General features: G+C 33.6%; 1 long non-coding RNA gene across 1 annotated transcript in view; it reads right to left on the reverse strand.

Moving 5' to 3' along the window:
* Positions 1-304: 304 nt before the first annotated feature.
* Positions 305-12452, reverse strand: part of LOC117114566 — a 14143-nt gene continuing 1995 nt past the window's right edge. The window contains exon 2 of the long non-coding RNA XR_004446388.1: positions 305-1783. This is a non-coding gene — a long non-coding RNA (uncharacterized LOC117114566). The remainder of the gene's footprint in view (positions 1784-12452) is intronic.

A 12452-nucleotide genomic window follows, 5' to 3' on the forward strand; every position in this document is an offset into this window, starting at 1 on the left:
AACATTCTTCACGATCTGATAGTGTTATTTTTGATCATGTTAAAAACTGTGAGGCATTCCAATTTATTTTAGGATTACAGGGTATACTTGAAAATGATAATGTCGTCTGTAATGTAAGTAATAAATTAGGTTTAATATTTTCTAGTACTAGCATTATTGACAGCTCCCGAAACTGGTCTCTCTTATTGTTTAAAGAAGCGTTCGCTATAAATAAGAAAGAAATAAAGGAGAATGAAAGGTAAAGGGTGGATTTAAAAAGAAAATAATATTATGTATATGTGCAGTGTATATGTATATAAATATGTTTTTTTTTTATGAAAATGACTTGAAGAAATTCTTTAATGTACGATGTTAACAATGTTAATTATATCTTGGTAAAACATATTTAGAAATTATTACAAGTGGAAGGATGTTAAAAAAACAAGAAAGATAGTCAGCAATTGTGGACTGACCCCTCCTAAGTGCAATTGTTTTTATTTTGTATGTTCATTTTCTTTTAAATATGTATTAGAAGCAGAAAAAAAAGAAAAGTAACAAAAAGAGAAAGAAATAAAAGTGGGTTAAACTCCTACGAAAGAGAAAAAAAAGATATAAAAGTTGATTCAAATGATCAAAGTCAACTTTGCTGTATTTCAAGAACGAGCGCATGGTAGATTTCGCTGGCAAGGAATGGCGAACATTAATCTCAAACTCAACAGCTAGGTGGTCACTTTCCACTGGGTTTTCAACAACACACAAATTGATAAGCTTTTCAGAATTGTTGGAGAACACAAGGTCTATAACAGATCCATCGTTGGTATTTGATTGAGGTCTTGTGGGAACTTGAACCAGCTGATCAAGTTAAATGATGCCATAATATCAGTTAGATGATGTGGGGCAGTAAGCCAATGCGTATTGAAGTCCCCTAATATGATGACGCCATCATAATTGATAAATTCAGCCTCAAGTCTGGCAAATGATTCTTCAAAGGCTGTCCAATAGGAAACTGCAGAGTCTGGTGGCCTATAGACCAACCCTAAGAGCCACGACAGGTGACCTTGGCATATTGATATCCACATCATTTCGATTCTGGGGTCAACGTCAATTAATTTTGGTGTAAGGTATGGTTTGATTTGATTCCAATCAAGATACCACCACCCAAATTTTGATGATTCCTATCTCTTCGGAAAATGTCATACTGATTGGCAAAATGAAGCATTGCAGTATCATTAGAACTCCGCATCCACGTTTCGGTAACGCAGATAATGTCTAATCCAGATGGTTTAGATGTGCAGAATATGGCAAGATCAAGTGATTTGTTGCGAATGCAACGGCAGTTTGAAAGTATGCAAGATATGTTTCGCTTACTGTCACCATAATTATTTTTCCTTGATGAGTTATTGTTAATGTTAGTTAGAGGTCCTGGGTTGGGTTGCACGTCTCCCGAAAGTAGCACTGGATAAAAAGTGGCGGTTGATGATGAATAATATTGCACACGTGACTTACAGAATTTATTTGAGTGATAGTAAGATACATTGAAATCAAAATAGCATCTGCATGAACTAGGTAGAAGCAGTTTATGGCATCTGTAATCCAAGACAAACATTTTCGTCCGTAAAACTCCATTTTGAATATGTTCTGCAATCCTAGGCGAGATATCCCAATTAAATGGATCCAACAGTTGAGAATAAAAATGAAGAAACCACAGTTAATATTTTAAAGCAAATGATGAAACGATAAAATCGATCCGACCCTTATTGCGTTAAAACTTCGAAGTCGCCAGATTTGACAGTAGCCATGGTGACTGTAATAAAAAAAAAACATCTGAAGATGTGGGACTACATGAGAGCGAACTGTCAATCAGAAATTCAAGATTGGTAATTTGCATATGAAAAGAACTCTTCCTTGACAGCGAACTGACAGATGATTGTATGCAAAGTCAACCAAGCGTGACGAGCAAGATCAAGGTGACAGGTAAGATCAATAGGCCTACAAATGGCTCCTGTCAATCAGTCTGAGTGGCTTTAACCTAATTCGATGTGAGCGAGGGGTGTAAAGTTGGTCCGACAGTAGGGCTAGCTCAGATGATGCTTAGAACAGGCAGATGAAGGTGCTCCTTAACAATCAGACAATAATAGTGAATCGTACTGATGTAATAACGATATTGATATATAAAGATACGATCATTTCTTCCAATTTATGTGTGATTATAGGCAACTTTTCCAGAGCACTTCTTCAACGTTGTGTCACGTAAACACCCGTTCCGTTACCTTCCAAACAGAATTTTTTACACAATTTTCTTTTGCGATAAATGGAAGTTAATACCTGGTTATGTACATAGATGATCACAAAACTATATACATGTTCTTTTTTTTAAATAAGGTCTGAAAGTCAGTGTTTTTTCACTTCTGAAAATGTCCAAAATTGACAAAAACGGTAAAATTTAGATAATGGGTCGTTGCCATGACCACGAAGACTGAAAAATTAAACAAATGTCATAGATATGCTTTTTACCCAAGCATCTATTCATGGTAAAAATTTGAGAGAAATCCATTAGTTTTTGACATCTGCCACCAAATCTTTGATTTTTATGGACAACCTTTCTTAACAGTCAATTAACAATGTTATGTGCACTTCGTTGAGTTTTGCTTACTTGAATGGACTGAAATATACTTACTTCTCAATTATTCCTCTATGATAAAAATATTTAATTTTCTTAATAACCAAGGATTTGAACGGAATACCCAAGAACCCAAGACCAAGTCAAAATACCCAAGATCTTGGGTAATACCCAAGATCTTGGGTAATACCCAAGAAGTGGCTCCCGCCTTATTACTGTTAGCCTAATTACGGTACTGTCGCTGTAAAGGAAATTAAGTTTCACCTAACCTTCTCATCATGCTCGCTGTTTCTCGCTGTAAAGTGACTTGTGATTTTTTCAACGTAAATTAGCTTTAACATATTTTTTACATATTGTTTATGCTAGATAATTAAACTGTGAAGTTAAGTTGAACATAAGGTACATATTCTCGATTGTATAAACTTCGTTACTTTATTTTTTTAATGAATACATAGACATATTTAATAATTGTTTACCCCGGAAGAAAGTGTTGCAAATTTGTGACCCATAGGCTCTGGAAATACTAAAATTCGCTGGGAACTAAAATTCGTGCTACACCGACTGCACAAGCCTACTTTATTTTCGCTTTGTTCTAGGCCTACATTTTTGTAAGAAAAATATGTTAATTTAAAAATCAACAACTTAACTTACTAACATATATGTCTCTCAACATCATCGTTTTTCCTCTAGACTTAGTAATATGTATGCGTCACGCCAAGGATGGTCACACACATTGAATTTGTATTTTTGCACACCTATAACATCTCTCTAGCAAAATGTGCATGAGACTTGACCCCAAATGACCCAAATTTACAAGGGTACAATTTTGATAGTGGTATTTGAAGGAAAGTGTGCCCTTCTTTGCAGGAGACATTGTTTTTTCGTAGTTTAGATGAAAGTGTTACTTGATAAATATGTTAAATAATTATAGGCCTAAGGGCAAATAGAAAAATTTATTAGATTATCACCCCGCATCAAAATTTGGGAAATATTGATGCGGGAATTAAAAAAAAAAATTTGCCGCATCTATTTCAGCAGCATACAAATAACAATGCAATTTTGTCACTATAAAATTAAAACCACTTTTTATACAATATTTACTATTAGGCCTGCTAGCCAAATATAAACAGTCCCTCCCTCATCGATAAAAACACAAAGCGAAATACAGTAATTAAAAACAAAAATATACGTTGAAGCTTGTGGTACACCACGTAAGTAGTTCTGAAAAGAACTGTTGTTGTTGAGAAAGTCTCGACGTTTCGATTGAGATGCTTCAATCGTCTTCAGGAGAATAATATCTGCAGACACAAACAGGGAAATACTTATATAAGTATTTCCCTGACACAAACAGGGAAATACTTATATAAGTATTTCCCTGAAATAAACAGGGAAAAAAAAAAAAAAAAAAAAATTGTTAAAGATATTTTAAGAAGCTATATTGAACAACTCTTTACAAATTATACTGTGTATGCTGAACTTATGAATAAAAGTGGGACGACCCCACAAAAGAGAAAAAAAACAATTTTAAATACGGGAATTTGGTGGTGAAGATTTAAAAACTCATAAAATTGTGTTATTTGGAAGATTACCCTTGTATTTGGCTCCATTTATCCAGCTAGATGCAGTATCAGGACCACAAAAAATAGGAATTCCCATGAAACACGGAGTCGTCTTATACGTCAGACATACAAATATCAACCAAAAATCTTCTAAAAAACTCGGGGGTCGTCTTATCAGGGGCGGATTTAGAGGGGGGCTAAACAGGCTTTAGCCCCCCCCCCCTAAAATTTCATAGCCACTTCTTTTTAACTGCTTTTTGAAGGTCCAAATTAAAATATTGTTTAATGTTTTCTTTTCACACACATCATATTTATGGGCTAAACATTTTACAGTAGTTGTTTTTCAGTGATAAAATAAAAATGAAATACGTTTTTTAACCGATCAGCGGACAAAAAACGTAGCAAAGAAAGCTGCTTTTGCCTTGCCTTAATGCTCAAATCTTGAAGCAAAGGCCTTTGTGTAGCGGTCTCAACGTTTGTATAATACACTAAACTTTTCGTGTCGCGCGGGTTTGTTCTTGTCTAGTTCCTTGATTGCTTGCGGTCAGAGGTATTTGAATGTTTGTAAATAAACTAATAAACTAAAATTTTCGTGTCGAGTGAGTCGTTCCTGTCTAGTCTTGTCTTGATTGCTTGTGGTCAGAGCATGGGCGTCGATTAGTGGCGACAGGGGGATGCGTCCCCCCACTTTTCAAAGTGGGGGGGGGGACATGATATCGATTGTCCCCCCCCCCACATTTCACCAATCTCCTATAATTAAAACCCCACTTTTACAAGCGAATGGAAAGAATAACAATTACGCATGACTCGTGAATTTTGTCTGTTCACTTTTCTAAGTGCGGTACGTATTTTCCGGACCAAAACCAAGTAAAAACGCAATTGTTTAAACATTTTGTAACCATCTCAGAAACCGACTAGATCGATTTTATGGGTGCAATGACTATCAGAGGCTAAATTTATTGTGAAAACAATGTACTGAACGTTGTTGAAATTTGAAGCATGTATCCTTATTAGGCCAATATTTTTACAAACTCAAAAGTGCACAATTTCTAATATAAACGATTTATTCTTTTTGTATATTATTATGACCCGTACGTATATACTAGTGTTTAATATTATCTACACACATAGGATTACTGTTTTTCTTATTTCACGGATATGATGTCTACCTATTTCGATTAAGTGATAGGGCTTAAGCCTACCAAAATTTTACAAACTCCAGTATTACGTTGACGCAGTCTCGCAATGACGCCATAATAATCAGTGGCAGATTCAAGTGGGGCCGAGCCGGCCCTAATTTTTTCAAAATTATATTTTTTAAATGGAAAAAAAACAAAGGAAAATTAGAATTAGAATTTAGGTCTGAGAGGGTCATTTCCAGCAATCTAGAGGTGTCATAATCATAAATTTTCTTACCTCAGCCCCAACCATGGTGGGGCCGAGGTGGTATTCCAGCTACACTCTCCATCTGTAAAAGTCCCTCTCTGGGCCCAGCTCTATTTCAAATTACTGGATCCGCCACTTGATATTTTTAAAATTTCGTATGGAAATAAATGTTAATTGCATTGCTTAAGATCAATTAAAAGGATATATGCGCCAGAGCTTCCGGGGCTTCACCCCCTGGTCCCCAACCATTACTTTGGGCCTACGGCCCAAGGCTTAATTTTTCATCTCGTCTCCCACTTTCAGCCACGGATCGACGCCCTTGGGTTAGAGGCAAGTATTTAAACGTTTGTATGATACACTAAACATTTCGTGTTGTTCCAGTTTAGTTTTTTTCTTGATTGCTTGTCGTCGGATACTACTACTACATTTAAAACATATTTTAAGGGAAATTCTTTTGTCGTCTGAGGTTCTCCTTAACATTGTCAAATTTTGTCTTTAGAGTCAGTATTTTAATTATGGAACTGTTTTCACGCTCTTCATTGTCTTATGTTCCCTATGGCAACACTTTCACCAGGATTTTTAAAGAATGGTGAAATTTCAGAAAATGTCCTCAAAATTTTAAGTGTGGTGTACAAAATTCTAAAGGGTGGATACAAACAATTGCCATTTTAGTACATAGCAAGTGACACGCTAAGTCTGTTTATTGACCTTGCATTTGCATTAATATTTTTTTGAAGCGTGGTTCCAATATTTTAAGCATGGCGTATAATTCGCCTTTTAAATATTTTTATTTAAATTATGTTGTTTCTGTGAGTATCCTACGTGAAAAGATATTTTTATCTGCCATTAAAGATCCTAGTTAATCGTTTTTCATTTTATTAATTTATTTACATATATTCTTGTTATAATAATGATTTACTATAAAAATTGTTTAACATTTACATTTTTCTTTAATGAATGAATAATTATTCAAATCCACTTGCACTTGACAACAACAACTAGGCATCAGTTATTATTTTTAATGGTGTCTACCACATATTTCTTCTTCAAATATATACAGATACTAAATAAAAGCTCCATTGTACAAGTATATTTATTCAGTTTGTTTCCAACGTAGTGCTATCAGATTGTTTTGAAAGCTTAATGCAGTCACTATAACAATATTCGAATTTCACAAATTTCGACTTCTGGGGGAATTCAAAATCCACCCACTCCTGTGTTGGAACCCATTATTATTTCTTTATATAAGTATATATATATAAGGAGAAATTTTCTCTGTGAATTGATTCTCTAATGACTCAAGCTACTGTATGTAACGCTCAGAAATATTTTGTTTAAAAAATTCAAGAATATTGAGAACAAACTATGATCAAGTCATATATATTTTATCGTTTAGGGCCTATTAGGCATTTAATGAATCTATGATATAATATTATATTGACAACATAAATAGAACAAAGGCCCTGTCTCTTATACACATCTAGATGTGTATAAGAGACAGTACATACATACACCCATACATACGCACACACACACATACATACATACATACATACATACATCTAATAGCTAAAGCGTTCAGCTACCCATCTGAACCCCATCTTATCGGACGGAGACACCTCCTCCCTAACCTAGCCTCCGCAGGCACTTTGAGGCACTTTACACATATACCTATAGCCCCCCTAACCAAAACTTCTGGATCCGCCCCTGCTTATACACGGGTCACCTTATAGGACCTACGTACGCGAGTAGGCCTATACGGTATTGCTTATTACAGAACCCCTGCAGAAGTTCGGGTTCCCGTCACATAATCAACGGTTGGTTTTAAAAATAAACTCGCAAGACTGCTAGCGACTACTAGATTCTACAAGTGCGTCGTTGGCTGGGTAATTTTGGTCGGAAAGGAGAAATTTTCTCTGTGAATTGATTCTCTAATGACTCAAGCTACTGTATGTAACGCTCAGAAATATTTTGTTTAAAAAATTCAAGAATATTGAGAACAAACTATGATCAAGTCATATATATTTTATCGTTTAGGGCCTATTAGGCATTTAATGAATCTATGATATAATATTATATTGACAACATAAATAGAACAAAGGCCTATTTATAGGTCGAAATTTGTCCAACCCGTCGTGAAAATGTACGGTACTGAACACTTAGTGCGTGTGAAACACTTGCAAATATAGGCCGGCCTACTCGCTGCTTATACTTGGGCTTGAATTCAACTATGGCCCATAGGTGCAAGCTCGGTGGTTTAGAGGCATGATGCCAGGCTAGTGAATATTTTTGGCAAGTTGCCAGGCTAGTGAATATTTTTGGCAAGTTCTTTCACACGCACTGAGTATTTAGTAAATTTTAAAGACTGATTGGCCAAAATTACACACATAGCCCCCCCCCCCCCAACTGATTCTCCTGACGCAAATCCAGGTATTGTTTACATAGGCGTCGATCGGTGGGAGACAGGGGGTACACGTCACCCCCACTTTTCAAAGTAGGGGGACATCATATCGATTGTCCTCCCCCCCCCCCCCCCCTTTTCAACAATCTTCTATATTTAAAACCCCACTTTTAGAAGTGTATGGAAAGAATAACAATTACGCATGACTCATTAATTTTGCCTGTTCACTTTTCCAAGTGCGGTACGTATTTTCCGGACAAAAATGAGTAAAAACGCAATTGTTTATACATTTCGTAACCATCTCAGAAACACTAGATCGATTTCATGGGTGCAGCGGTTATCAGAGGCTAAATTTATTGTGAAACTTACTTACCTTACCAGGTCGATCTTTGTCGGTTCATAATGAAAGTCCTCCAGTATGATCTTATCATCCATGTGAACCTTTAACTCATCAGTGGGGAGACTGGTTAAGTACATTGTGAAAACAATGTACTTAACGTTGTTAAAATTGGAAACGTGTAAACTTATTAGGCCAATGTTTTTACAAACTCAAAATTGCACAATTTCTACTATAAACGATTTATTCCTTTTGTATATTACGGTATTATGACCCGTACGTATATACTAGTGTTTAATATTATTTACATACATAGGATTACTGTTTTTCCTAATTTAAAAAAAAAATTATAGCTAGTCAACTGAATTTTATATAGCCATTATTAAACAATAATTATACAGCCTTTGATACGGACATGTCTATCTATTTCGATTTAGTGATATCAACATTTTACAAAATCAAGTGTTACGTTGACGCAGTCTTGCAATGACGTCATAATAATCAGTGGCGAATTCAAGTGCGGCCGAGCCAACCCTAAATTTTTCAAAATTATATTTTTTAAATGGAAAAAAACAATAAACAACAATAATGATAATAATAAAAACAATAATAACATAATATAATATAATAATAATAATAATAACAATAATAACATAATATAATAATAATAATAATAACAACAATAATAATAATAATAATAATAATAATAATAATAATTTTACGATAGTTTGGTTAATGAGATAATAATATTAATCAGCATATTAAATAAAATTACTTCCATGCAAAACCTGCCTTTAAATAAAAGTGTTATCTACCGTACTGTACAGTATTTGATTCTGTTTTAAAAAATAATCTTATAAATTGTAAGTTTATTTTCTGTGATAATTTTATCCACACAGGCTAATTCATGTTTTCAATGTTAATATGGTTGATAAATAATATATTGTATATAAAATAATAATAATTATAATAATAATAATGAAGGTGCTCGAAAAATGCTTTAATAAAGAATAAATAATACTTCATACTTCAATAGGCCTATTTACGATAGTGTGATTAATGAGACATTTGTTGATTAATTCATCGAAATCTATAATAGGTATATACCATTAATAATGATTCAGCATAATAAATCAATTAAAAAATTAGTGACGCCGGGGCAAATAGTTGATAGTAAATAACAGTACAATGAATATCCACATAATTGTTGAATGCAGTGACCTGTCTCTAGTAATACATTAAAAATACAAATTATAATTCGGGACAAAAAATTATCTTTACATGATATGACCCATATCATGTGTACATCGTGAACTCAAGCGGTAAAGTAGTATACGTGCCGTCCCGATTCAAGGAATGACGCCGGGACCGTACTGATAATAATTAATGGCTACGATGAATATTCATTTGAAACATCTTACTTAATCTATTATACTGTGTGTATGATGATGGTGATTAGGCATACAGATTTCAAGAAAAATACAAAAACAGCGTGGTGATTAATCCTGGCGTGATTAATCCTGGTGCTTTCTAGACGGAGTCGACGTTAAGGTAAATAAAACTAGAAAAAAAACTGTTCCAATGGTAAGTTTGCATACATTTTTATATCATTCGAAACATCTTACTTCTGTTCTATTTTCTCTATGGTATATGCAATTACATACACGAACGAAATGTTGGCATTAAGACCTGTGACTATTTTTTTTTTTTTTTTTTTTTTGAACAAATACCCAGTTTTCGAAGGGAATCAGATGATTTTGACATTTCTATATTGTTTAATTAAATTGTTTTGTAACCATTATTAGCTGTACTGCAATAAACAAACATCACCACCACACTGTCATAGGTTACAGGTAAAACTAAAAATCAATAGGAAATTCAAGTGTCAATCAACCTTTTATTAAATAATTATCTGTCTGTATCATTCAAAGTTTACAAAAATGTAAATAAACAAATACTGTATAAGAATTGTTCTAGTAAATTGAGTTATTGTAGTAACGTCAGCCTATACCTAACAATATGCACAATAATAATAATAATAATAAAAATAATAATAATAATAATAATTTAATAACAATAATTTAACAATAAAAAGTAATAATAATGAATTTATATATAATTAATAAAAATAAAACTATAATAATACAGTAATCGATTTATTATATTGCATTGCATCTGTTGCTTGCATCTACCTATTCACTGTTAAGGTCATATGCGACTTAATGTATTATGGTTATTGAAAGTATTTTGTGTAAGCCATTTCTGTTAATTGAATAATAATATAACGTCCGATGTAATGTACTCACTATAGATATTTCATCCGTGTCCAGGATATCTTAATGGAATATTTATAGTGAGTACATTTTACATTGTAAGTACGTTATATTATTATTCAATTACGAGCCGAAATGCTTACACAAAATACTAAAATAACCATAATATAATAATGATTTATTATTATTATTATTATTATTATTATTATTATTATTATTATTATTAATATTATTATTATTATTATTATTATTATTATTAATTATTAAAATAATAATAATATTATATTATTATTATTTTAATAAATAATAATAATAATAATAATATTAATAATAATATTATATTATTATTATTATTTTTAATAAATAATAATAATAATAATAATAATAATACAAATGTGCTTAATTAAATTAGTTCATAGACTACCATATTCAATGCCATTCATTCATGCCTAAATATTAAGTAAGTAGGGCTTGGCCCTAGCTAGCCTAAAATGACAAGTATAGGCAGGCCTAACTAACGCCTAGGCATACTTCACTGTCCAATCCGAGGGAGCCTAGCTCAGCGGCAGCAGACGTCAGGCCCTAGCTAGGCTAAGGCGCGCCTAGATCGTTGGAAACGACGATTAAAGAAAAACGGTTAAGCAAGACAAGGACTTCGCTAACTTCTATTCCTCAGTATTAAAATCTTACAATTCTAATCTTACAATGGCTAAGTTGTTTGTTGTTGTTTTATTTATTTATTTATTTTTTTTTTCATTCAATTCATGTTGAAATTAGTGTTTTGATGGTGATTTTTTTTCATCCAATGGGAATTCATATATTTTATATGAGAAGAATCTATGAATATTCAGCTTTCCATTTACTGAGCGTGGGGAGGAATGAACAACAAGATATTTGATTTGTGAACAGCCGAAATGGTAATTTAAAGCGAACGAAGTCGCTAGAGGTAAAAATGCAGCCTCTACGCGGTGGGCGGTCAGCATAGCACCAATTGAAAAGTGAAAAACGACGGCAATCAGAAAAGGCCCACCATCCCTAATTTTTTGTTCGAAATTTAAAAGTGGAGAAAAATAAAAATTATTTTCAAATTTAGTCTGAGAGTGCCATTTCCGACCAACTAGAGATGCCATAATCATTAATTAATTTTCTTACCTCAGCCCCAACCATGGTGGGGCTGAGGTGGTCTACACTCTCCATCTGTGAAGGTCCCTTTCTGGGCCCAGCTCTGTTTCAAATTACTGGATCCGCCACCGGATATTTTAAAAATTTCGTATGGAAATAAATGTTAATTGCATTGCTTAAAATCAATTAAAAGGCTATGGCGCCAGAGCTTCTCGGAGACTTCTCCCCCTGGTACCCAACATGCTTGGGCCTACGGCACAAGACTATATTTTTCAATTCGTCCACACACTTTCAACCATGGATCGACGCCCCTGATTGCTTATTCCATCGCGATAATAACAATTACCATTCAATAATAGTAGTAACTAATAGGCCGAGAGCATTTTTTGCAAGTGTTTTCACACGCATGGAATATTAGGTACATTTTCACGACAGGTTGGGCAAAATGGCACATAAAAGCCCCCTAACGCAAATCCAGGTACACAATAGTTGAACCAACTTTAAAATACCACAAATACAAATGTGCGTGACGATATTGTATTGCTTTAGAAATGTGATTTCAGAAAAGTAGTGCATCGTATACGTAAGCACTTGTTTTGTTGGATTTTTTTTTACTTGCAGCGTTTGGGAAATAGGTAATAGGTAAATTGTAATGAATATAATAATATCTAAAACCTATTATTATTGAAGGGTCCTTTTAAAAGTTTAAATAGGATTTTTAAAGTTATATTTTTAGATCATTAGACCTATTGAACGAGCCCCCAATAGCCCCGGG

Source organism: Anneissia japonica, unplaced genomic scaffold (assembly GCF_011630105.1).
Source record: "Anneissia japonica isolate Jap-2015-1 unplaced genomic scaffold, ASM1163010v1 scaffold10591_len99828_cov210, whole genome shotgun sequence".
In the NCBI taxonomy this organism is placed as follows: Eukaryota; Metazoa; Echinodermata; class Crinoidea; order Comatulida; family Comatulidae; genus Anneissia; species Anneissia japonica.